The sequence below is a fragment of the Carcharhinus amblyrhynchos genome, chromosome 32 (assembly GCF_965287045.1).
Source record: "Carcharhinus amblyrhynchos chromosome 32, sCarAmb.v2.hapA, whole genome shotgun sequence".
NCBI classification, from domain to species: Eukaryota; Metazoa; Chordata; class Chondrichthyes; order Carcharhiniformes; family Carcharhinidae; genus Carcharhinus; species Carcharhinus amblyrhynchos.
Genome location: NC_137355.1, coordinates 16,055,587 through 16,077,640, shown reverse-complemented (window position 1 = coordinate 16,077,640; position 22,054 = coordinate 16,055,587). Strand labels below are relative to the sequence as shown.

The window sequence follows — 22,054 nt, the reverse complement described above, 5'->3', positions numbered from 1 at the left end:
ATAATGCTTAACTCTGCAGGAAGTTTGAAGGCAGTTTGTAGCAAGTAAAAGGATATTAAAATATAATGTGGTGAAGACAGTGGGGGAACAAGGAGAGCCATATAAATGAACAAAAAAGTAACAAATGGCTGAGGTAGCGAGATACGAGAGGAAACACAGAATGAGAGAGAGAGCAAGTGGAAAATGTTGACTGCTCTGAGATGCACATGAGATACAGCATACATTTGAGCGAATCATAGAATCCTACAGTGCAGAAGGAGGCCATTTGGCTCATCGATTCTACACCGACCACGATCCCACCCAAGCCTTCTCGACGTAGCCCCAGGCATTTATCCTAGCTGGTCCCTCCCTGACACTAAGGCAAATTCGCATGGCCAATTCGCCTAACCTGCACATCTTTGGACTGTGGGAGGAAACTGAAGCACCTGGAGGAAACCCATGCAGACACGGGGAGAATGTGCAAACTCCACATAGACAGTGACCCAAGGCAGAAATCAAACCCGGGTCCCTGATGCTGAGACAGCTGGCCACTGTGCCACCTTGCTGGCCTAAAAAGTTGGGATTGGGAATGAGCAAGAGGAGAAACAAATTTATTTTTAACCATTATCAACCTAGCAAGAGCATAAAATAGATGACCAATGTATTTAAAAAAAAAGTAAAGCTGCAAGTGGTCAATAAAAGCAATGGAAATAAAGCTGAAGTGGGAAATGCAATTAATTTTAACAAGTCTGTGAAATCCTGGCCAAGTGTGAACATAGTATGATTATTCAATCAAATAAATTTCAGACTTTAAAATTGTTTAATATATTTGGCACCCTGAGTAACTTATTATTTTAAATAGTCTTATTCATTTTGAGCAACATGGACGTGTTATAATACTGTATATGGACTAGAAACAATTGTAGGGTTAAACTTGAGAAATTCTAAAGTGGCAGCTGGTAATTCACTTTAATTACTTACATAAGTTCCAGCTTCGCTCTGAGGGCTCACTTGCGGATGTTACCAAACTAGCTAAGTAACTTGTTCCAACAAATTTTTATCATACATGCTTGCCTAATTAACCTCTTCTGCCAACTATTTAGAACTGTAAAGTTCACCAAAATTTTACTACAGTCACGAGCACAACTCTCCTGGAAGGCAGAACTGATGAGTTGAAACAAATGGGTGTGTGTCCCCCCCATTCTGTTGGACAACTTATCTGCCAGCTTGTTTTTGTTTGGAGACTCAGACCAAACTTGCACTGGGGATGCAATCTTGTCTTGTTTGTGTGTCACGTTGAAGTGAATACAACAGACTGCTTGTTGGACCCCTCAGAATCTCTTAAATGGAAGTTTGCCAAATTAACTCTCATGATGATGTGGATGGCAGTGTTTAGCACTGCTGCCTCACAGCACCAGGGACCTGGGTTCAATTCCTGAGCTTGGGTCACTGTGTGTGTGGAGTTTGCATGTCCGTGTGGGTTTGCTCCGGTTTCCTCCCACAGACCAAAGATGTGTGGGTTAGGTGGATTGGCCATTCTAAATTGCTCGTTAGTGTTGGGATTAACTAGAGTAAATGTGTGTAGTTAGGCAGATAGGACCTGGGTGGGATTGTGATCAGTGCAGTCTCAATGGGCCAAATGATCTCCTTCTGCACTGCAGAATTCTATGATGATTCTTTTGAAGTTTTAAATTCATATATTGGTGTCACAAGTCAGCTTACATTAACGCTGTAATGAAGTTACTGTGAAAATCCCCTAGTCGCCACACTCTGGTGCCTGTTCGGGTACACTGAGGGAGAATTTAACATGGACAATGCACCTAACCAGCTTGTCATTTTGGACTGTGGGAGGAAACCAGAGCACCTGGAGGGAATCAGCGCAGGCCTGGGAGAACATGCAAACTCCACATAGGCAGTGACCCAAGGCTGGAATCAAACCCGGGTCTCTGGCGCTGTGAGGAAGCAGTGCTGACCACCATGTCACCGTGATTGCAATGTGACACTGAGGGCGGGATTTTCTGGCCGTGCTCACCTCAAAACCGGAAAATCTCAACCGAGGTCAATGGACCTTTGCGTTGTCCGCCCCTCGCCTGAGCATCAGAGGCACTGTCATGTTGTATTTTACCCTCCTGGTGAGATCCATAGTTGGCCTCTGTTGAAATGCATCTATGTCCAAATATAGACATCGCTGTTCAATCCAGCCGATAAAATGAATGTTCAGATTTGCTTTTCAGAAAAGCATTTTAACCTAAATTTCAAGAGTTGCCATCATATTCCTATTGAACAGACTGGCCAACAAACCTACACCCAGCCCCAGGGACCCTGCTTATCCAAAGAAATACTTGCCGATGTGGCACTGACATCACCTCAGTGGGTATTGATTTGAACTCTTCATTCCTGTTTTTCAGGAAAGCACTTTTGATGCAGAAAGATTTTGTGACATGAATGTTTACCTAAGAGTTAGTTTGTTTTTCTTAGTAGTGTTGCAAAATGAGGTTGCATTAACACTGCAGTGAAGTGAAAATCCCCTGGTTGCCACACTGCAGTGCCTGTTTGGGTACACTGCGGGAGAATTTAGCACAACCAATGCACCCTAACTAGCACATCTTTCAGACTGTGGAAAGAAACCCAGACTCCGCACAGACTGCACAGCTCAGTGGCACAATGGTTAGCACTGCTGCCTCTCAGCGCCAGGGATCTGGGTTCAATTTCTGGCTTGGGTCAATGTCTGTGTGGAGTTTGCATGTTCTCTCCATGTCTACCTGGGTTTCCTTCAGGTGCTCTGGTTTTCTCCCACAGTCCAAATGTGTGGGTTAGGTTGATTGGCCATGATAAATTGCACCTTAATGTCAGGGAGATTAGGAGGGTAAATACTACTAATCCCGCTAACCTAGGCATCCTAGGACATTAAGAGGCAATTTAGCATGGCCAATCCACCTAGTTGCACATCTTTGGAGTGTGGGAGGAAACTGGAATATCCAGAAGAAACCCATGCAGGCATGGTGGAAGAACATGCAGATTCCACACAGGCAGTGACCCAAACCTAGGATTGAACCTGGGTCCCTAGCACTGAGAGTTAGCAGTGCTAACCACCATGCTGCCCTCTCTCTCTGCCTTTCTGCGCTGGCTGCAGTTAGTGCAGTTTTGTCTGTACGCAAGATTCATTCCTCCTTTAATGTACATTACAATGTGTTCCTTTCTACAGAAAAATCCAACGATTGGGGCAAATCTTAGTTTAATTTTTTTAAGTATCTTTTTTTCCTTTTCAACCTCCTTTTTAAACATGTGTATACACCAGCTTGTCAAGTTAAAATGAGCTGCATGTTCAACATTAAACAGCCATATCTTGGAAATTGTTAAATAATGCTTTTTTTTCTATAGAAGCCTTTAGAAATTAGCTGACAGTTGGATCTTTTTCTTGCAAACACTTCCATTCAGCCCATGGAGCCTGCAATGACAATCATCCAACCCAGGCCCTATCCCTGTAACCGCATGTATTTACCCTACTACACTCCCTGACACTAAGGGGCAATATAGCAAGTCCTAACCTAATTTATTATAATGTAATTGCAGTGCAAAAGGTTGCTGAACCTGTGGCACTTCTTGCTTTTGTCCTTATATTCATTCATAGGTTCTGGGAACGGCTGGCAAGGGCAGCAATTATTGCCCATCCCTCATTACTCATGGAAGGTGGTCATGATTCACCACCGTGAGATGCTGCAGCCCATCAGGTGTAGGTATGACCAGTGTTAGGTGGAGAATTGCAGGATGTAGACCTAGTTTTGATGAAGGAACACCACTATATTCCCAATCTGGGGTGTTTGCTGTGTAACTTGGAAGGGAAAATGGGGACAGTTGTGTTCCTGGTTGTGTCTTGATCACAGTATGCTGACAAACTTGACAGGTGCATTGTAAAGAACCTAATTATAAATTAAATATTCTAATGTTAAAGGGCATCTTGACAAATACATGAAAAGGATGGGACTAGAGGGATATGGTCCCCGGAAGGATGGGGGGTTTTAGTTCAGTCGGGCAGCATGGTCAGTGCAGGCTTGGAGGGCTGAAGGGTCTGTTCTTGTGCTGTAATTTTTTGTTCTTTGTAAAATCCATTGAATTAGCCGACAATGGAATTTTTATACTTGGTAACGATCTTATTTAAAACTACTTGTCGTAGCTTTAATCACAGTCTTCCAAATTTGTGCAGCACGGTGGCACAGAGGTTAGCACTGCTTCCTCACAGCACCAGGGACCCTGGTTCAATTCCAGCCTGAGGTCACTGTCTGTGTGGAGTTTGCATGTTCTCCCCATATGTGTGGGTTTCCTCCAGGTGCTCTGGTTCCCCCCCTCAGTCCAAAGGTGTGCGAGTTAGGTTGATTGGCCATGCTCAATTGCCCCTTAGTCTCCTGGGCTGTGTAGGTTAGAGAGATTAGCAGGGTAAATGTGTGGAGTTGTGGGGATAGGGCTTGGGGTGGGATTGTTGTCAGTGCAAACTCAATGGGCTGAATGGCCTCTTCTGCACTGTAGGGTTTCTATGGATCTTGCTGACAATTTCACAATATCCTTGTTCAGTGAGACATATATTTGATAGCTTCAGAAATAATCCGATGTCTACATTTCAGGTGGCCTTAGAGTATTCGAATTTATTATTTGGGGAGTCTCCTTCCATCATATTTTATCAGTGTTATACATTTAGCACTGTGACTGGATTTGTTTTTAAATTATTATATTTAAATTTTGCTGCTGCCTTCCATAAAGGAGATGACAGAAAGCACCCTTGTATTTTCAATAGCTTTGTGCAGTTCATTGTATTTTAATTTGCAGAATGAGATCTTTGTGAGATCTTTGTAATCACTTTGCCTTTTTGACCGAGAATGGAAAAACCATAAACTCTTGATAAGTACATGTTATCTTTCCTTATTCATTCATGGGATGCGGGCTTCCCTGGCTGGGTCAGCATTTATTGCCCATCTCTGATTGCTAAAATAAAAGTTAAAGTTTATCTTTCTTGAGGCTTACGTTAACACTGCAATTAAGTTACTGTGAAATTCCCCTAGCTGCCACACTCTGGGGCCTCTTTGGGTTAATACACGCCTTTCAGACTGTGGGAGGAAACTGGAGCAGCCAGAGGAAACCCACGCAGGTACAGGGGCGAACGTGCAAACTCCACACAAACGGTGACCCAAGCTGGGAATTGAATCTGGGTCCCTGGTGTTGTGAGGTTGCAGTGCTAGCCGTTGTGCCACCATGCCACCCCCTGCCACTGTACCGGCCCTGTGAAAGCGGTGATGAGCTGAACTCTTGGAATTGTCGCAGTCCAGGTTGTGTAGATACTGTAAGGGAGGGAATTCCAGGGTTTGAACCCATCAACAGTGAAGGATCAGTGACATATCTCCAAGTCAGGATGGTGACTGGCTTGGAGGGGAACTTGCAGGTGGTGGTATTCCCATGTCTGCTGTTCTTGTCCTTCTAGATGGAAGTGGTTGAGAGTTTGGAAGGTGCTGTCTTAATGAACTTTGGTAATTCCTGCAGTGCATCTTGTCGATGGTACACACTGCTGCCACGGCGTTGGAGAGTGAATGTTTGTGCATGGAGTGCCAGTCAAGCAAGCTGGTTTGCCCTAGATGGTGTCAAGCTTCCTAGAAATGTAATAAAGGGTTAGTTAAGTGATGAAAAAAGAAACAGAAAATGTTAGAAAGACTCAGGTCTGGTAGCATCAATGGAGAGAGAAACAGAGTTAACACTTCAAGTCCATCTGACTCTTCAGAGGTTAAGATGTGTTCAGTTTTGTTTGCAGCTTTGTTTAATGTTGGTAGAAAAATGGTGTGTTGATAAGCACTTGGATTTCAAACCAAGTATGAAGTGTTAAGGTTGGATCCTGATTAAGGTGAAAATGTTACTGGTTTAGTAACGTTGGGGGGTTTTAGTTCAGTTGATCAGTGCAGGCATGGAGGGCTGAAGGGCCTGTTCTTATTCTGTAATTTTCTTTGTTGTTCTTTGTGAAATCCATTGAATTTTTAATTGCAGTCTTCCAAATTTGGGCAGCATGGTGACAGTGGTTAGCACTGCTTCCTCACAGTGCCAGGGACCCGAGCTCGATTCCCAGCTTGGGTCACTGTCTGTGCGGAGTTTGCACATTCTCCCCGTGTCTGTGAATTTCCTCTGGTTTCCTCCCAGAGTCTACAGATCTGCAGGTTAGGTGGATTGGCCATGCTAAGTTGTCTCTTCGTGTCAGGGGGACTAGCTAGGGTAAATGTATGGGGATAGGGCCTGGGTGGGATTGTGGTCGGTGCAGTCTCAATGGGCCAAATGGCCGCCTCCTGCACTGTAGGCATTCTATGGATTTCTATCTAATCATACCTAAAGCAGAAAAAGAAATTGCTGGAAATACTCTGTTGATCCGGCAGCGTTCCTCTAGGGAGGGAAACAGAATTAATGTTTTAAGGCTGATGCCCTTTTGTCAGATACGACTACATTAGCTTGTAAGTAGGTAGAATGGGAGAGAGTCAAAAAGCAACACATATCAAGGTCTTTAATGGAGCAGATGACATTACGTGCCAAAAGAGTTGGTGGGGCTGAATCAAAGTATTAAATGGGACAAGTACAGTTACAAACGGGTCCAGAGTGAATGAATGGTGGAATAATGATTGTATATCAGATGCACTGTGCTCTGGAATCTGGAAGTACAACTGTAATGGGCCCAATGGCCTTGACAGTAAGAAGTGCAAGTGTGTTTCAGAGCAGATTTGGCATTGGGGGAGTCGGCAATCCTGATTATTAATCATTAAATCATCAGACTATTAATCCAGAAGCTCAGTTAATGTTCTTTTTGATTTGATTTATTATTGTCACATGTATTAATGTACAGTGAAAAGTATTGTTTCTTGCGCACTATACAAAGCATACTGTTCATGGAGTACTTAGGGAGAAGGAAAGGGTGCAGAATGTAGTTTTATAGTCATAGCTAGGATGTAGAAAAAGATTAATTTAATACAAGGTAGGTCCATTCAAAAGTCTGGCAGCAGGGAAGAAGCTGTTCTTGAGTCCGTTGGTAAGTGACTTCAGACTTGTATATCTCTTTCCCGATGGAAGGAGGTGGCAGAGAGTATCTCCGTGTGCATGGGGTCCTTGCTTATGCTGGCTGCTTTGCCAAGGCAGTGGGAAGTGTAGACAGAATCAGTGGATGGGAGGCTGGTTTGCATGATGGATTGGGCTACGTTCATAACCCTTTATAGTTCCTTGCGGTCTTGGGCAGAACAGGAGCCATACCAAGCTGTGATTCAACCAGAAAGAATGCTTTCTATGGCACACCTGTTAAAGTTGGTTAGAATCATAGCTGGTGCCAAATTTCCCGGATTCGAATTCTGCCATAGCAGATGATGGAATTTGAATTCAATAAAAAAAAATCTGGAATTAAGAATGTACCGATGGTCATTGTCAATTGTTGGAGAAACCCATCTAGTTGATTAATGTCCCTTTAAGGAAGGAAATCTGCCAACCTTATCTGATCTGGTCTACATGTGACTCCAGAGTTACAGCAATGTGGTTGACTCTCAACTGCCCTCTGAACAGGGGCAACTAGGGAGGGGCAAGCTGGCCAGTCAGCGGTGTCCATATCCTATGAATGAATAAAAAAAAAATTCTTACTCTTCCCTTGAATTCTTTCCCTGCTTCCTTGATAGTGTGGTAATGTATATGCAAATCATACACTACCAGTTTCAATTTTTTATGTACACTCAAACCTAGAAAATAGGAGCGTTCAGTCCCTCGAGCCTCCTCCACCATTCAATAAGTTCATGGTCGTTTTGTTTGTGTTTCAAATTCCACATTTCCATCTGCTTTCAATTCCTCTGCCTCACCAGAATCTATCTACCTCCACCTTAAAAATAGTCAATGATCCCGGCTCCACCACATTCTGAGGCAGTGTGTGCCAAAGCCACTCAACCCTCAAAAAAAGAATTCTCCTCATCTCTGCCCTAAAAGGGCTAAATTGTTTGCTGAATTACAACAATAATTGCATGTCAGAAATATTCCCATCGGCTGTAAAACGTATTGAAATGCCTTAAAAGAAGCTATACAGCTTCCATTCTTGTGAGGCAGTAGTGAAACCATTGCGGTACTGGCATCGTCCTCGTTGTTCTGGCTTTGGAGATGACTGGAACGCCAACAAGGTTTGGTGCTTTTTTTTTTGCAGCACCATTTTTCATAGAATCCCTGCAGCACAGGAGGAGGCCATTTGGCCCATCGAGCCTGCACTGACAACAATCCCACCCAGGCCCTAACCCCATAATCCCACATGTATCCTGCTAATCTCCCTGACATAAAGGAGCAATTTAGCATGGCTAATCAACCTAACCCGCACATCTTTGAAGTGTGGGAGGAACTGGAGCACCGGAGGAAACCCACGGAGAATGTTCAAGCTCCACACAGCGACCCCAAGGCTGGAATTGAACCAGGGCCCCTGGCCCTGTGAGGCCATGATGTGGAGCGTTGAACTGGGGTGGGCACAGTAAGAAGTCTCACAACACCAGGTCAAAGCCCAGGTTTACTTGGAGTCACCTGATTCCAAAGAGCAGTGCTCTGAAAGCTCATGATTCCAAATAAATCTTCTGGATGTTAAACTGATGTTGAGACTTGCTGTGAGGCAGAAGTGCTAACCACTGGCATAGTGCTGGGTTGAGCAAGAAATTTTCACGCAGCACAGCACCTTTTCTCAAATGGCCATGCAGTGGAAATGTTCTTCCGAGCCAAAGCAGGAATCTTGATCACTTGTCATTTTAGCAGGATGGTGGGTGAGGCTTTGGCTGTGACCTGACGTGCTATGTATAAGGATGCATGAGGCAACCATTCATTGAGACTCGGCAACAGAATGTGTTAAAACAATTAATCGAACATGCCACACCCCAGGTAGGCTGTTTAAATTCCACTTTGTGCTGTCCGACTGGTGCTGCAGGAGTACATAATTGCTCACATTCTGGTCCTTCCTATGCTCTTGGCCCCACTGGGCCATGCTGGTTCTGAGAGAAACTCTCAGGCCTCAGAGGCTCCCCTGAGGCATGCACACCTGTAGGGACAGCTGTAGTCTAATGCACCGCCATACTTCATCTGCCCCAACCACGAACATGTGCATGTACTTGCAAAACCCAACAGGTTATAACACACAATCTGGGCTGCCATTGTGTTCTACCTGCTTTGTCCCCTTGTCTGCGTGGGTTTCCTCCAGGTGCACCGGTTTCCTCCCACACTCAAGGTGTGCAGGTTAGGTGGATTGGCCATTCTAAATTGCCCCTTATTGTCCCGGGGTGTGTAGGTTAGATGGATTAGCAGGTAAATAAGTGGGGTTATGTGGATAGGGCCTAGGTGTGATTGCTGTCGGTGCACACTTGATGGGCTGAATGGCAGCTTACTGCACTGTTTGGATTGTATGATATATATAATAAATTGCCCCTTCGTGTCAAGATGATTAGCAGGGTAAGTATTCAGGGATAGGGCCTGGGTGGGATTGTTGTCAGTGCAGACTCGATTATCCAAATGGCTTCCTTTTGCACTATAGGGATTCTATTATTCTAAAGTCCTGAAATTTAATGAACCTTATGATCATGCCTCTATTCTGGTAATCGGCGATGATTCTATATTTTGCCTTCCCTTTTTCATACAAGTGGTTTAATTCATAGTATATTTGCACAACTCTGAAAATGCCTTTGTGAATGGAAGGTTACATGATTGAGTGCGTTCCCTGTGCCTTACTTATCCAAAAAAAAAGGAAGCCTCGCACCTTCCCTTCATAAGCAAGTGCAGCATTGTATGTCTGGAATGACATTGCGTATGAGGAACTGTATGTACAGAGCGCCATCTGCCTTGAATCCTGAATGCAACAAATTAGTTCTGATTTTAGCAATTAAAGCAAAACAGTTCTTGACCTGGTTTGATTGGGCAGGATGCTATATAGCACAAACACAACACTTCAGAATCTTTGGACTGAATACAGAAGTGGAACTGCGCAGAGAACAGAAATTGTCAGGTTCTATCAGGAATGAACACTTTTGAAATGCTGACATGATTTCCAAGGAGCACGGCTGAGCTGGAATTTTAAATGCCCCCGAAGTTGCTTCTTGCACAAGGCAAGGTTAGTAGCCATTTAAAACCTGCTGCTATCCACAGCAGGTCCAGTAAACCACTAATATAGAATTCTGTCTCGGAGAATCTTACACTTGTATGGCACCTGTCCCAGTTAATCATAGAATCCCTACAGAATGCCTACAATGCAGAAGGGAGGCCATTTGGCCCATTTGAGTCTGCGTCGACTCTATGGCATTCCGCCTGGCCCCTATCCCCGTAGCCCCACAAATTTACCCCCACTAATCCTTCTAACCACACATCTTTGGACACTCGGGGTCAAATTAGCATAGCGAATTCACCTAACCTGCACATCTTTGGACCATGGGCAGAAACCAGAACATTAAAATAAAACCCACACAGACACAGGGAGAATGCGCAAAATCCACACAGTGACCCGAGGCCAGAATTGAACCCGGATCCCTGGTGCTGTGAGGCAGCAGTACTAACCGCTGTGCCGCCCTTTTAAGCCTCAGCATTTTGGCTTTTTTGTTGGTTTTTTTTGTTCCTTCATACTTTGGTCAGTCTTCGAAGATTTTAATGGCAGGGAAGATTTGCATCATCGCAGTCACTGCTTCCAGAAGTGGACCTCAGGAGGACACCTTCCATGTTCAAGTGAAGGCAAGCCTGGGTGGCACAATGGTTAGCACTGCCTCACGTCGCCAGGAACCTGGGTTTGATTCCCGGTTTGGGTCACTGATTGTGTGGCGTTTGCACATTCTCCCCTTGTCTGCATGAGTTTCCACCGGATGATCTGGCTTCCATCCACAGTCTAAAGATGTGTGGGTTAGGTGGATTGGCCATGGTAAATTGCCCCTTAGTAACAGGGAGGACTAGCTGGGGGAAATGCATGGGGTTATGGCGTTAGGGCATGATTGTGGTTGGTGCAGACTCAGTGGGCCGAATGGCCTCCTTCTGCGCTGTAGAATTCTGATTCTATTGCGTGTGGGTGCGTCTGTATCAGAGTAACAATATGGTGGAAGGAAAACATTCTAGAAATTCCCCAGGATGATTTGGCTTCTCGGGACATCCAGCTGCTGATGTGTCATGTGCCTGCCCAGTCTTCTACCTTGCTGCCAGGCTGCGCTGAGCTGCTAGAGAAAGATTGACATGGTCTTTACATGAAGCAACTTGAATCTCACTTCTCACCACATCTGCCATTTAAAAGAAGTCTTCCAGGATTTTGATGCATTATACTATGCTACTCTATCTGAGTTTCCTTCAATGCATCCTCATTCTTGAGAGAATGGGAAGAGTCAGAGGTTCACAGCATGGAAACAAGCCCTTCAACCCAACTTGTCCATGTCGCCCTTTTTTTTTGAAAACCCTTAAAGCTAATCCCACTTGCCTGCCTTTGGCCCATATCCCTCTATGCCCATCTTACTGATGTAACTGTCTAAATGCTTTTTAAAAGACAAAATTGTACTCCCATCTACAACTACCTCAGCCCGTACTGCAGCCTTTTAAAAACACTTATCATTGTTGAGATGTTCTGATGCAGCAAGTGCACGTTTTCTACCAAATTATTCAGGGTTGATGTGTGCAGTTCTTCAGGTTTCAGTTCAATTGCTGCGATGCATGTGCAGCATGTCACAATTTTACCTTGTGCAATTGGGAATTTTTCTTTCGTGTGAAGCTTTTGATCCTTTCAGCAGAAGCATACAAGTTCTAGCCACAGTGTCTTGAAGACATTGGGTGGCACAGTGGTTAGCACTGCTGCCCTCACAGCGCCAGGGACCGTTGTTCGATTCCTGGCTGTGTCACTGTCTGTGTGGAGTCTGCACGTTTTCCCCGTGCCTGCATGGGTTTTGTCCAGGTGCTCCGGTTTCCTTCCACAATCCAAAGGTGTGGGGGTTAGCTGGATTGGCCATGCTAAATTGCCCCTTAGTGTCAGGGACAGTGGCAGTGTAAGTACTTGAGGTTATGGAGGTAGGGTCTGGGTGGGATTGTGGTCGGTGCAAACCCGATGGGCCGAATGGCCTCCTTTTGCAATGTAGGGATTCTATATAGCTGCAAGTCATGTCAGCTGATTTCCAAGAATCTAAATTCAGTTCTATTTTTGTAAATAGGAATTGCTGCATTCTGAGGTTTTTATAAATACGTCTGACTTCAGCAGTACTCCCATGACTCTATGCCAATGACCTGTCCCCTGGCTGTTAAGCGGTGTTCTAGACCCAAGTATTTGTGGACCCTTGAGACCTTCTGTCCCCAGGATGAAGGCCTCCAGCCCATCCGGATCGTCGGAGAGCTTAGCCAATGCTTATCTCTCGATAATGTCACAAACAAATACATTGCAGTTTGGCTGAGGGCTCTGGGTCTGTACTCATTGGAGTTTAAAAGAATGAGGCGGGGTGGGGGCATCTTATTGAAACTTATCGAATGCTGAGAGGCCTGGATAGAGTGGACATGGAGAGGATGTTTCCACTAGTGGGAAAAACTAGAACCAGAGGGCACGACTTCAGGCTAAAGGGACGATCCTTTAAAACAGAGGTGAGGAGGAATTTCTTCAGCCAGAATGGTGAAACTGTGGAACTTGTTGCCACAGAGGCTGTGGAGGCCAGGTCATTGAGTGTCTTTAAGACAGAGGTGGACAGGTTCTTGATTAATAAGGGGATGAGGGGTTACGTAGAAAAGACAGGGGAATGGGGATGAAAAAAATATCAGCCATGATTGAATGGTGGAGGAGACTCGATGGGCCAAGTGGCTTAATTTTGCTCCTGTGTCTTATGGTCTTACAATTTGTGGGAGCTCACTGTGTGCACCATCTGACTGTCACATTTCCTGCATTGTGACAGAGACTCTACTTCATTGACTATGAAGCACTTTGGGACATCCTGAGGCTGCTAAAGGTGCGAGGCAAATGCAGGTTTTCTTTTGACCTGCGTCGCAAATGGAGAGTGAGACTTTCGGTTCCCGGATTTCCAGTGGAATTCCACTAGCAGTCACCCTTGCTGCATGCAGCCTTCTAAAAATGCCAGTCCTCCTCATTGCTGAGATGTTCGGATGCAGCAAGTGCACGTTTTCTGTGAATTTATTCCGGGTTGCTGTGGTGTGCAGTTCTTCAGGTTTCAGATCAATTGCTCCGATGCGCCATGCAACACGTCACAATTTTACCTAGCGCAATTGGGATTTTTGTTTTGTGTGAAGCTTTTGATCCATTCAGCAGCAGAAGTATTGTTCTACGGGAGCTCCTCAAGGCACATACAATTAGATGTGGTGAGGTTGCTTTGTTTAATGTCTGGCCGGCTTCCATTCATCATCACCTGCAAAGAGGCTATGTCAAAACTCTGTTCAGATCTAAGTGATCTGTTACACCGTTACTGGTTAGCACCAATCGTTTTGTTGCTGGTTTTAATATTATGAAGTATTGTAATGTGTACTTGAGAAGTTCAGTACACTAATCACTATTAAATGTGTGCGCGGTATGTGTGCTGTTATATTCCCTCATCCGGCTTTTCTTAATCAGCAGAGGGAGGTAAGAAAATAACGAACACAAAAGCCAAATGCCACGATTGCTGGAAATCAAACAGGAACAAACCAAGGGCACTGGGGAAAAGAATATCATCTCTGTAAACTTTGGAATAATCCGCAAATCTGCAGAGGCGGTGGCCTAGTGGTATTATCTCCAGTCTATTAAACCATTAGCTCTGCTAACGTTGTGGGGACCCAGGTTTCAATCCCACCACGGCAGATGGAAGATGAACAAAGGGAGGCAGCATCCGTAGAGAGAAACATCTTGATTACCTTAAAAATGGACTTTGCTCTCAAAAGTGGCACAAAAAAATCTTTAAAAGTTCTCGAACTCTGAAAAATCGTCACTCTCAAATAGGAATTGTGGTTTCCAGGCTACTTGCTTTTTTTAATTCATCCATGGGACACGAACGTCGCTGGCTGGCCAGCATTTATTGCCCATCCCTAGTTGCCCTTGACAGGCAGTTGAGAGTCAACACATTGCTGTGGCTCTGGAGTCACATGTAGGCCAGACCAGGTAAGGATGGCAGATTTCCATCCCTAAAGGACATTAATGAACCAGATGGGTTTTTTCCAACAATTGGCAAAGGTTTCATGGTCATCAGTAGATTCTTTATTCCAGACGTTCATTTTATTGAATTCAAATTCTGCCATCTGTCATGGCGGGATTTGAAGCCAGGTCCCCAGAACATTAGCTGAGTTTCTGGTTTAATAATCTAGCGATAATGTCACTGGGCCAACACCTCTCCATTGTGACTTGCAGATTATAAATTATTTGCTGTAGATTATTCCAATGTTTATAGAGATGGAGATCAGTGACTTTTTTTCTCCCCCCAGGTACCCTTGGACATAGAGTGCCTGTTTTACCTCAGAGCTTGAAGCACATTAAGTTGCTTCTTGAAACTTGTGCCTCTGTGGGGAGGCTGTGGAGCATTCCAAGGCTGATTTTAAAAAAACCTTTGGGAAAAGCAATTTTGAGTTACAGGCGCTACTGTTGAAGTTTAAAGTTTATTTATTAGTGGTACAAGTAGGCTTATGTTAACACTGCAATGAAGTTACTGCAAAAATCCCCTAGTCGCCACACTCTGGCACCTGTTCAGGTATACTGAGGGAGAATTTAGCATGGCCAGTGCACCTAATTAGCATGTCTTTCAGACTGTGGGAGGAAACCGGAGCACCCAGAGGAAACCAACACAGACAAGAGGAGAATGTGCAAACTCCACACAAACTGTGACCAAAGCTGAGAATCAAACCCAGGTTCCTGGCACTGAGGCAGGACTGCTAACCACTGTGCCATCCCAAGTTGGTTACAAGTTGTACAGTTGATTCGAGCCAGGTATTCCCCACTCCGCTGATCTCTTGCCTTGTCACGGGCTAGTTAATAATGTTTGTGTGACAGAAGCCCTCAGTATATGTTTTACTTTTTCTCAAGGGAAAGCATTTGTGCCGACTAATGTTGCGTGTAAAGTAACACTGTTTCTTGGCAACCCATAAGTTTACAAAACTGTGTATTTTAAGCTTAAATAAACAGTAGCAGTTTCCTCATTCTTCTCATATTGTTGCTATGTAATTGGTATGTGCTGAGTCTGAGCTACCCGTTCAGAATTTCTCCAGTGGCGTGCAAGCAGGCTGCGGCAAAGCACATAAACTCACCTGACTGACGGCCACATTTTTGTTCTCAAATATGTGCATTGGGGGCCATCTCATTGTTTTGGTCCCTTAAGGCTTAATACTCTTAAGTGGGTGATATCACATCATGTGTAATTACTGGAATTGCTGCAAAAGTACAAGTTGCCACGGCCAAATGTGTCCAGAGGAAAAGAAAGATATGGTGTTGGATAGGGAGAATGTGTCTTTTGAAGTTAATAGAATTAGGCATTTAAGCATGTACGTTAAGAAATTCTTTAAAAGCCTTTTCCGGTTTTAAAAGTTTGTTTATTAGTGTCACAAGTAGGCTTACATTAACACTGCAATGAAGGCTGAAAGATGTGCAAGTTAGGTTGATTGGACATGATAAATTGATCCTTGGTGTCAGGGGGACAGCACGGGGAGGCAAGGTGGCACAGTGGTTAGCACTGCTGCCTCACAGTGCCAGGGACCTGGGTTTGATGCCCAGCTGTGTCACTGTCTGTGTGGAGTCTCCTTGTGTCTTCGTGGGTTTCCTCCGGGTGCTCCGATTTCCTCCCACATTCTGAAAGACATGCTGGTTAGGTGCATTGACTCGAACAGGTGTTGAAATGTGGCAACTAGGGGAATTTCACAGTAACTTCATTGTAGTGTTAATGTAAGCCTTACTTGTGACTAGTAAATAAACTTTAAAACTTTAATTAGCAGGGTAAATATGTAGGGTTGCAGGATTAGAGTAGGACTGTGGGACTGAAACTAGGTGCAGACTCGATGGGTCGAATGGCCTGCTTCTGCACTTAGATGAATTCTATGAAAATCCCCTCCGCCACACTCCGGTGCACGTTTCGGTACATTGAGGGAGAATTTAGAATGACCAATGCATCTAATCGGCACATCTTTCAGACTGTAGGAGGGAACTGGAGCACCCAGAGGAAATCAACACAGACATGAGGAGAATGCGTAAAATCCGCTCAGACAGTTGCCTAAGCCAGGAATCGAACCTAGGTCCGTGGCGCTGTGATGCAGCAGTGCTGACCATTGTGCTACCATCTGCCCTTGTGATTATTAGTGATTATTGGTTATAAGAGCAGGTGAAATCTGTAAGCTCCAGCCTGCCTAGTGTTGCAGCCAGTTAATTACTGAGTGGCTAAGCCAAACAGCCCGAGAAAGGGTACAGTTCCTGATTTTTGGGTGAGGCAACAGTAGGGGGCGTTGCAGTTGTAGCCTGCATTGGTCAGGGGGATCAGTTTGAGAGTTGCCATCTCTGCTCGCTATTGAAAAGCCCTCGGCATGAGCCGACCTGTGGTCTGCTGAGGTCAAGCACGGGATTGTGATGCCTCTCCACACCACTCCCCATGTCTGATGTCACAATGGTGGACACACCCATTAATTTCTTGGTTAAGGGCCTCTTCAGCTGCAACTTCTGAGCTTGTATCAAAGAGAGAGAGAGGTTTTGGAAATCGCTCTTAAGACGTGCTCTGCAGTTGCCTCCTGGGAGAAATCAGCAGTGATGTGGCATCTGCAAAGTTTTCTCCCAAGCCCAAACAAACGATTTTTGCTGACTACTAGGCAACAACCTGGATTTTCAGACAGAACACTGTTACTCCCAGTGAATACTGGTTTGCACCCTGTGCCTGTGAAATTCTACCTCCATGTGAAATCAATGCACGCAGGAGAGTGACAGGAATCTGGAAGGAAATCAGAGGTTGGGCGAAGAATTAAAAAAAAATTCCAACTTGTATACTAAGAACTTGCGCCACATAGTGAGAATAACTTAAGCATTTAACAAGCTCGTAAAGTTTACAGTGAGCATTTCAAAAGACTACATAAAGCTACTGCACACACGTGTCATTTATAACTGGGGCATATCTATCTAATTACCTTCCCAACTCCATGCTATCTAATTTGACCAGGAGAAGGAGATGGATGTTTTGAGTTAGATCTTCACTCAGAAGCATTTGTTGGCAGCCAGCACTGTGTATGATCAAGTCATGCCAGATATTCCTGCCATTTTTATGCATCTTTGCCAATAAGAGCGTCCTAAGATTTATTTTTTTCTTTCGTGGGATTCAAGTATCGCTAACGAGACTAACATTTGTTGCTCATCTCTATAATTGCCCTTGACCTTGCGAGGCCATTTCAGAGGGGTTTAAGGTTCTGCCTCATTGCTCAGGATCTGGAGTCACGTGCCAGCCAGACCAGATAAAGATGGCAGGTTTCCTCTCCTGAAGAGCATCAGCTAGCTAGATGGGTTTTTACAACAATTGAGAGTTCACCGATACTGAAGCTATTTTTAAAAAATTTATTAGTGTCACAAGTAGGCTTGCGTCAATGAAGTTTCTGTGAAGATCCTCTAGTAGCCACACTCTGGCACCTGTTCGGGTACACTGAGGGAAAATTTAGCATGACCAAAGCACCTAACCCGCACATCTTTAGACTCTGGGAGGAAACCGTAGCACCCGGAGGAAACCCACCCAGACACAGGGAGAATGTGCAAACTCTGCACAGACAGTGACCCAAGCCGGGAATTGAACCTGGGTCCCTGGCGGTGTGAGGCAGCAGTGCAAACCATTGTGGCACCCAGTAGCATCCCATTCTGGATTTTTGTTTGTGTACAGCACAGGAACAGGCCCCTCAGTCCACCAAACCTGTGCCAATCAAGTTTACCTCTCTAAACCAACGGTTTATATCCCTGTATTCCGTTTGTTCATATGCTTATCAAGATAAGTCTTAAATGTGACTAACATAACTGCCTCAATCACGTCACTTGACAGTGCATTCCAGACCCCCACCAACCTCTAAAGAATTCCCCCGCACACCTCCAATGAACCGTACCACCTTACCTTGAACTTGTGCCCCCTTACAATTGACATTTCTGCCCTGGGGAAAAAGCTTCCAACTGTTCACCTATCTATACCCTCATAATTTTATAAACTTCTATCAGGCCACCCCCTCAGCCTCCAAATTTCTAGGGAGAACAATCCCAGTTTATTCAATGTCTCCTCATAGTTAATACCCTCCATACCAGAAAAACTTCCTGGTAAAACTTTTCCGTACTCTCTCCAAAGCTTCCATGTCCTTTTGATAGCGTGGCGACCAGAATTGGACGCGGTATTCCAGATATGGCCTCACCAACGTTTTATACAACTGTAACATAATTCACCAACTTTTATACCCGATATCCAATCCGATGAAGGCAAGCGTGCTATATGCTTTCTTCACCACCTTTTCCAGCAGCTGCAGTGATGGGGATAGAACCTGTGTCCAGAGTGTTATCCTAAGTTACTCGTCCAGAGATATTACCACAACATCACCATCTCTGCTGGCGTTGGAATGGGAGATGGCCATGAAAGGAAGGCAAGCAAGCGATGTGAGCTGTGAGACTGGAATTTGAACCTTGACTTTCTTGCCTTATTTCAACCGCCCAAAGGTCCAAAAATGTAATTTACTGTCTTTTGGAATCTGACACCTTTTGTAAGGTTTTGAGCTTTTTGTGGAATTTAATTTTCTTAAAAGCATTTCTAGATCGTGACGACCGCTATTCCCATACTGTAAAAAGAAACTGGAGTGATTGGTGTGGAAAATTAAGCATTTTTTCTTAATATCCACAGCGAATTCCTGCGTCACTGTGGAACATGGTTAGAAACTCGGTTAATCACTTTTCCCCCTCCTATTGCAGCGGGCTGACATAGCCAATAAAGTTCAACATTGAATCTTGTGCTTCAGAAAGCCATGCTGATGGACTGCAAATCATTATGGGCGCTGTAGTCGCCTCAACAGACCACTACTGTGAAGCAGTTTTAAGATTGGATGCCTTTCAGTAATGCTTTCCAACAATGTGCTCTTTTTTTTGAAAAATTTAATTCCCTGTAATTCCTGGCAGAATTTCTGCTTTCCTCTCAGGTCGATCCATGAAGCAATCGCTCTCCTCCAGCCAAAGTGCTGGCTGCAGACTTGCTGCAACACTAGCTACCTTACAAAAAATGTCCCCGCTGATCCATTCATTCTCCTGACATCTTTTTAGTGCACTTCGTGGATTTGGTTTGGCAGTCTCTGCTGACGCTTGGGTCATGTTTGGATCGCTGTGAGAATTGGATAGACTATCTGTGGCACTGCGTGACCCGTTTCCCCTCTTAAAAGTTTTGTTACTGGATGTCGGGTAAATTTCTTCTCCCTTTCTTCCTCTTAAAGTTTATTTATTAGTCACAAGTAGGCCTGCATTCACACTGCAACAAAATTGTGAAAAATCCTCTCGTCAGCAACTCTGGCACCTGTTTGGGTACACTGACGGAGAATTTAGCATGATCAATGCACCTAATCTGCACATCTTTGGATTGATGGGGGGGGTAAACCGGGGCACCCCCAAGGAAACTCATGCAGACACGAGGAAGACGTGCAAACTCCACACAGACAGTGACTCAAGCTGGGAATCAAACCTGGGTCCCTGGCACTGTGAGGCAGCAGTACTAACCACTGTGCCACCCGGGAGCTATCCTGCCACAGGATAACTTGTATTTGTACAAATGTAAGCAGGGGTGAGAACCCGAGGTTCAATTTTTTTTAATGCCATGAGCCGTAGGAAAGGTTTTGACAACATAGTTCTGCAAAAGGCTCAAACGCTGTTTTCACTTCAGTATTTTCAGCTTATATGCTTGGTTTGTGCTACATTTGGCTTCACTTTAAATTGCCAGGATTCCCCAGTGACTCAAGAGTTTTACAACTATATGAGCAATACTTTTTTGCATTCCTAAACAATATGCCTAGTTTTTCATTGTAAGCAGCTGGTTGTGGGACTGCTTTAGTTTCAGGTGATGCACTTAAGCTGTTTGAAGTCCAGCGCTTAAAGTTTCAAGTTAAAGTTTATTTACTAATCACAAGTAAGGCTTACATTAAGACTGCGGTGAAGTTACTGTGAAAGTCCCCTAGTTGCCACACTCTGGTGCCTGTTCAGGTACACTGAGGGAGAATTTAGCACAGCCAATGCACCTAACCAGCATGTCTTTCAGACGTGGGAAGAAACCAGAGCACCTGGAGGAAACCCACACAGACATGGTAAGAACGTGCAAACTCCACACAGGCAGTGACCCGAGGCTGGAATTGAACCTGGGACCCTGCTGCTGTGAGGCAGCAGTGCTAACCACTGTGTCACCATACCGCCCACCATTTGTTTTCATCATTGTCAGTATGATGGCAGTGAAAATTGATTTATTTTGTATATATGTTCAGGGATTCATAGAATCCCTACAGTGCTGAAGGAAGCCATTCGGCCCATCAAGCCTGCACCGACAACAATCCCACCCATTCCCATAACCCCACATATTTACCCTGCTGGTCCCCTAACACTAAGCAGCAATTTAGCGTGGTCAGTCCACCTAACCCGCACGTCTTTAGAATGTGAGAGGAAACCAGAACACCCAAAACAACGCAGACACGGAGAGGATGTGCAAACTCCACACAGACAGTGACCCAAGGCCAGAATTGAACTTGGGACCCTGGCACTGAGGCAGCAGTGCTAACCACTGTACTGCCCACTTTTTTAAACAAGACATATTCAACATATATATGTATATGTGTGCCTCTGCCTGTGTGCATCTTATAAATGTAAAAGTAGTTGGTCGTCATTGACTATGTCTGCAAGTGACATATCTGGGCAGGAATTTGTTGTACTGGATGGTTATTGTGTCTTAACGCCCCTGGATTAGATAAACACTGGCTGCTTTCCGTAGACTGGGTTTTGATTAGTCCTGATGTGGAGATGCCGGCGTTGGACTGGGGTAAACACAAGAAGTCTCTCAACACCAGGTTAGAGTCCAACAGGCTTATTTGTAGCAAACACCACTAGCTTTCAGAACTGGATGTTCCTTCATCAGGTGGTTAGGAATTCTCCCGCCCATCTGACGAAGAAACAGCCAGTTCCGAAAGCTAGTGGCATTCGCTACAAATAACGCCCGTTGGGCTTTAACCTGGTGTTATGAGACATTTTACTGTGTTTTGATTAGTCCACCAGTTTTAGCCTTGACCGTGTCCAGTTAATTTTGCATTCCACAAAGTGCTCCAATCGTCAACATGCTGCACCAGTTGCGACCACTTTAACCTCTGCAAGCCAATGTAACAGTACAATGGAATGGTGCGCATGGATTTATCAGATACTGCTGTTTCGCCATTAAAGCGAACACAAGACTTAACTGTTGAGTTGCCTTGGCTTGAGGTATGAGTGAAGTTGGAGACAAAGACTTCTTGTATCATGGTGCCTCATGCAGATGCAAGTCACTTGCAACATGCTAATAAAAAGATCAGATTAGCACAACTAACAGTTGGAAGACTTGTTAACAGATTATTTTGAACTGGTGGTCATAACGTAAAGAAACTTAAAGTGCGTGGATACTTGTGGACTCTGCCACATACTTCCATTGTGAAGGTTATTAGGGGAGCAGTTAGGTTTGTATGACAGTGGCCACAGTTTTATTAATCTTTTCAAATGGAAAATTCATATTCTCCAACTGCTTTGGTTTGATTTGAATTCAGTTTTGATAATGCCAGCATGTTTATTTGATTTATTATTGTCACATGCTTACAGTGAAAAGTATTGTTTCTTGTGCGCTATACAGATAAAGCATACCGTTCATAGAGAAGGAAAGGAGAGAGTGCAGAATGTAATGTTACAGTCACAGCTAGGGTATAAAGAAAGATCAACTTAGTGTGAGGTAGGTCCCTTCAGAAGCCTGATGGCAGCAGGGAAGAAGCTGTTCTTGGGTCAGTTGGTATGTAATCTGACTTTTGTATCTCTTTTCCACCTTCTTCCATGGGGAAAGACAATGTCCGGGGTGTGTGTGGGTTCTTGTTTACGCTGGCTGCTTTTCCGAGG

The 22,054-nt window shown here is 44.6% G+C and overlaps 1 protein-coding gene across 1 annotated transcript in view; it reads left to right on the top strand.

The window, feature by feature from the left end:
• Nucleotides 1–22,054, top strand: part of edc3 (enhancer of mRNA decapping 3 homolog (S. cerevisiae)) — a 132,063-nt gene that overhangs the window by 91,322 nt on the left and 18,687 nt on the right. The gene's annotated exons all lie outside the window — the stretch shown is intronic.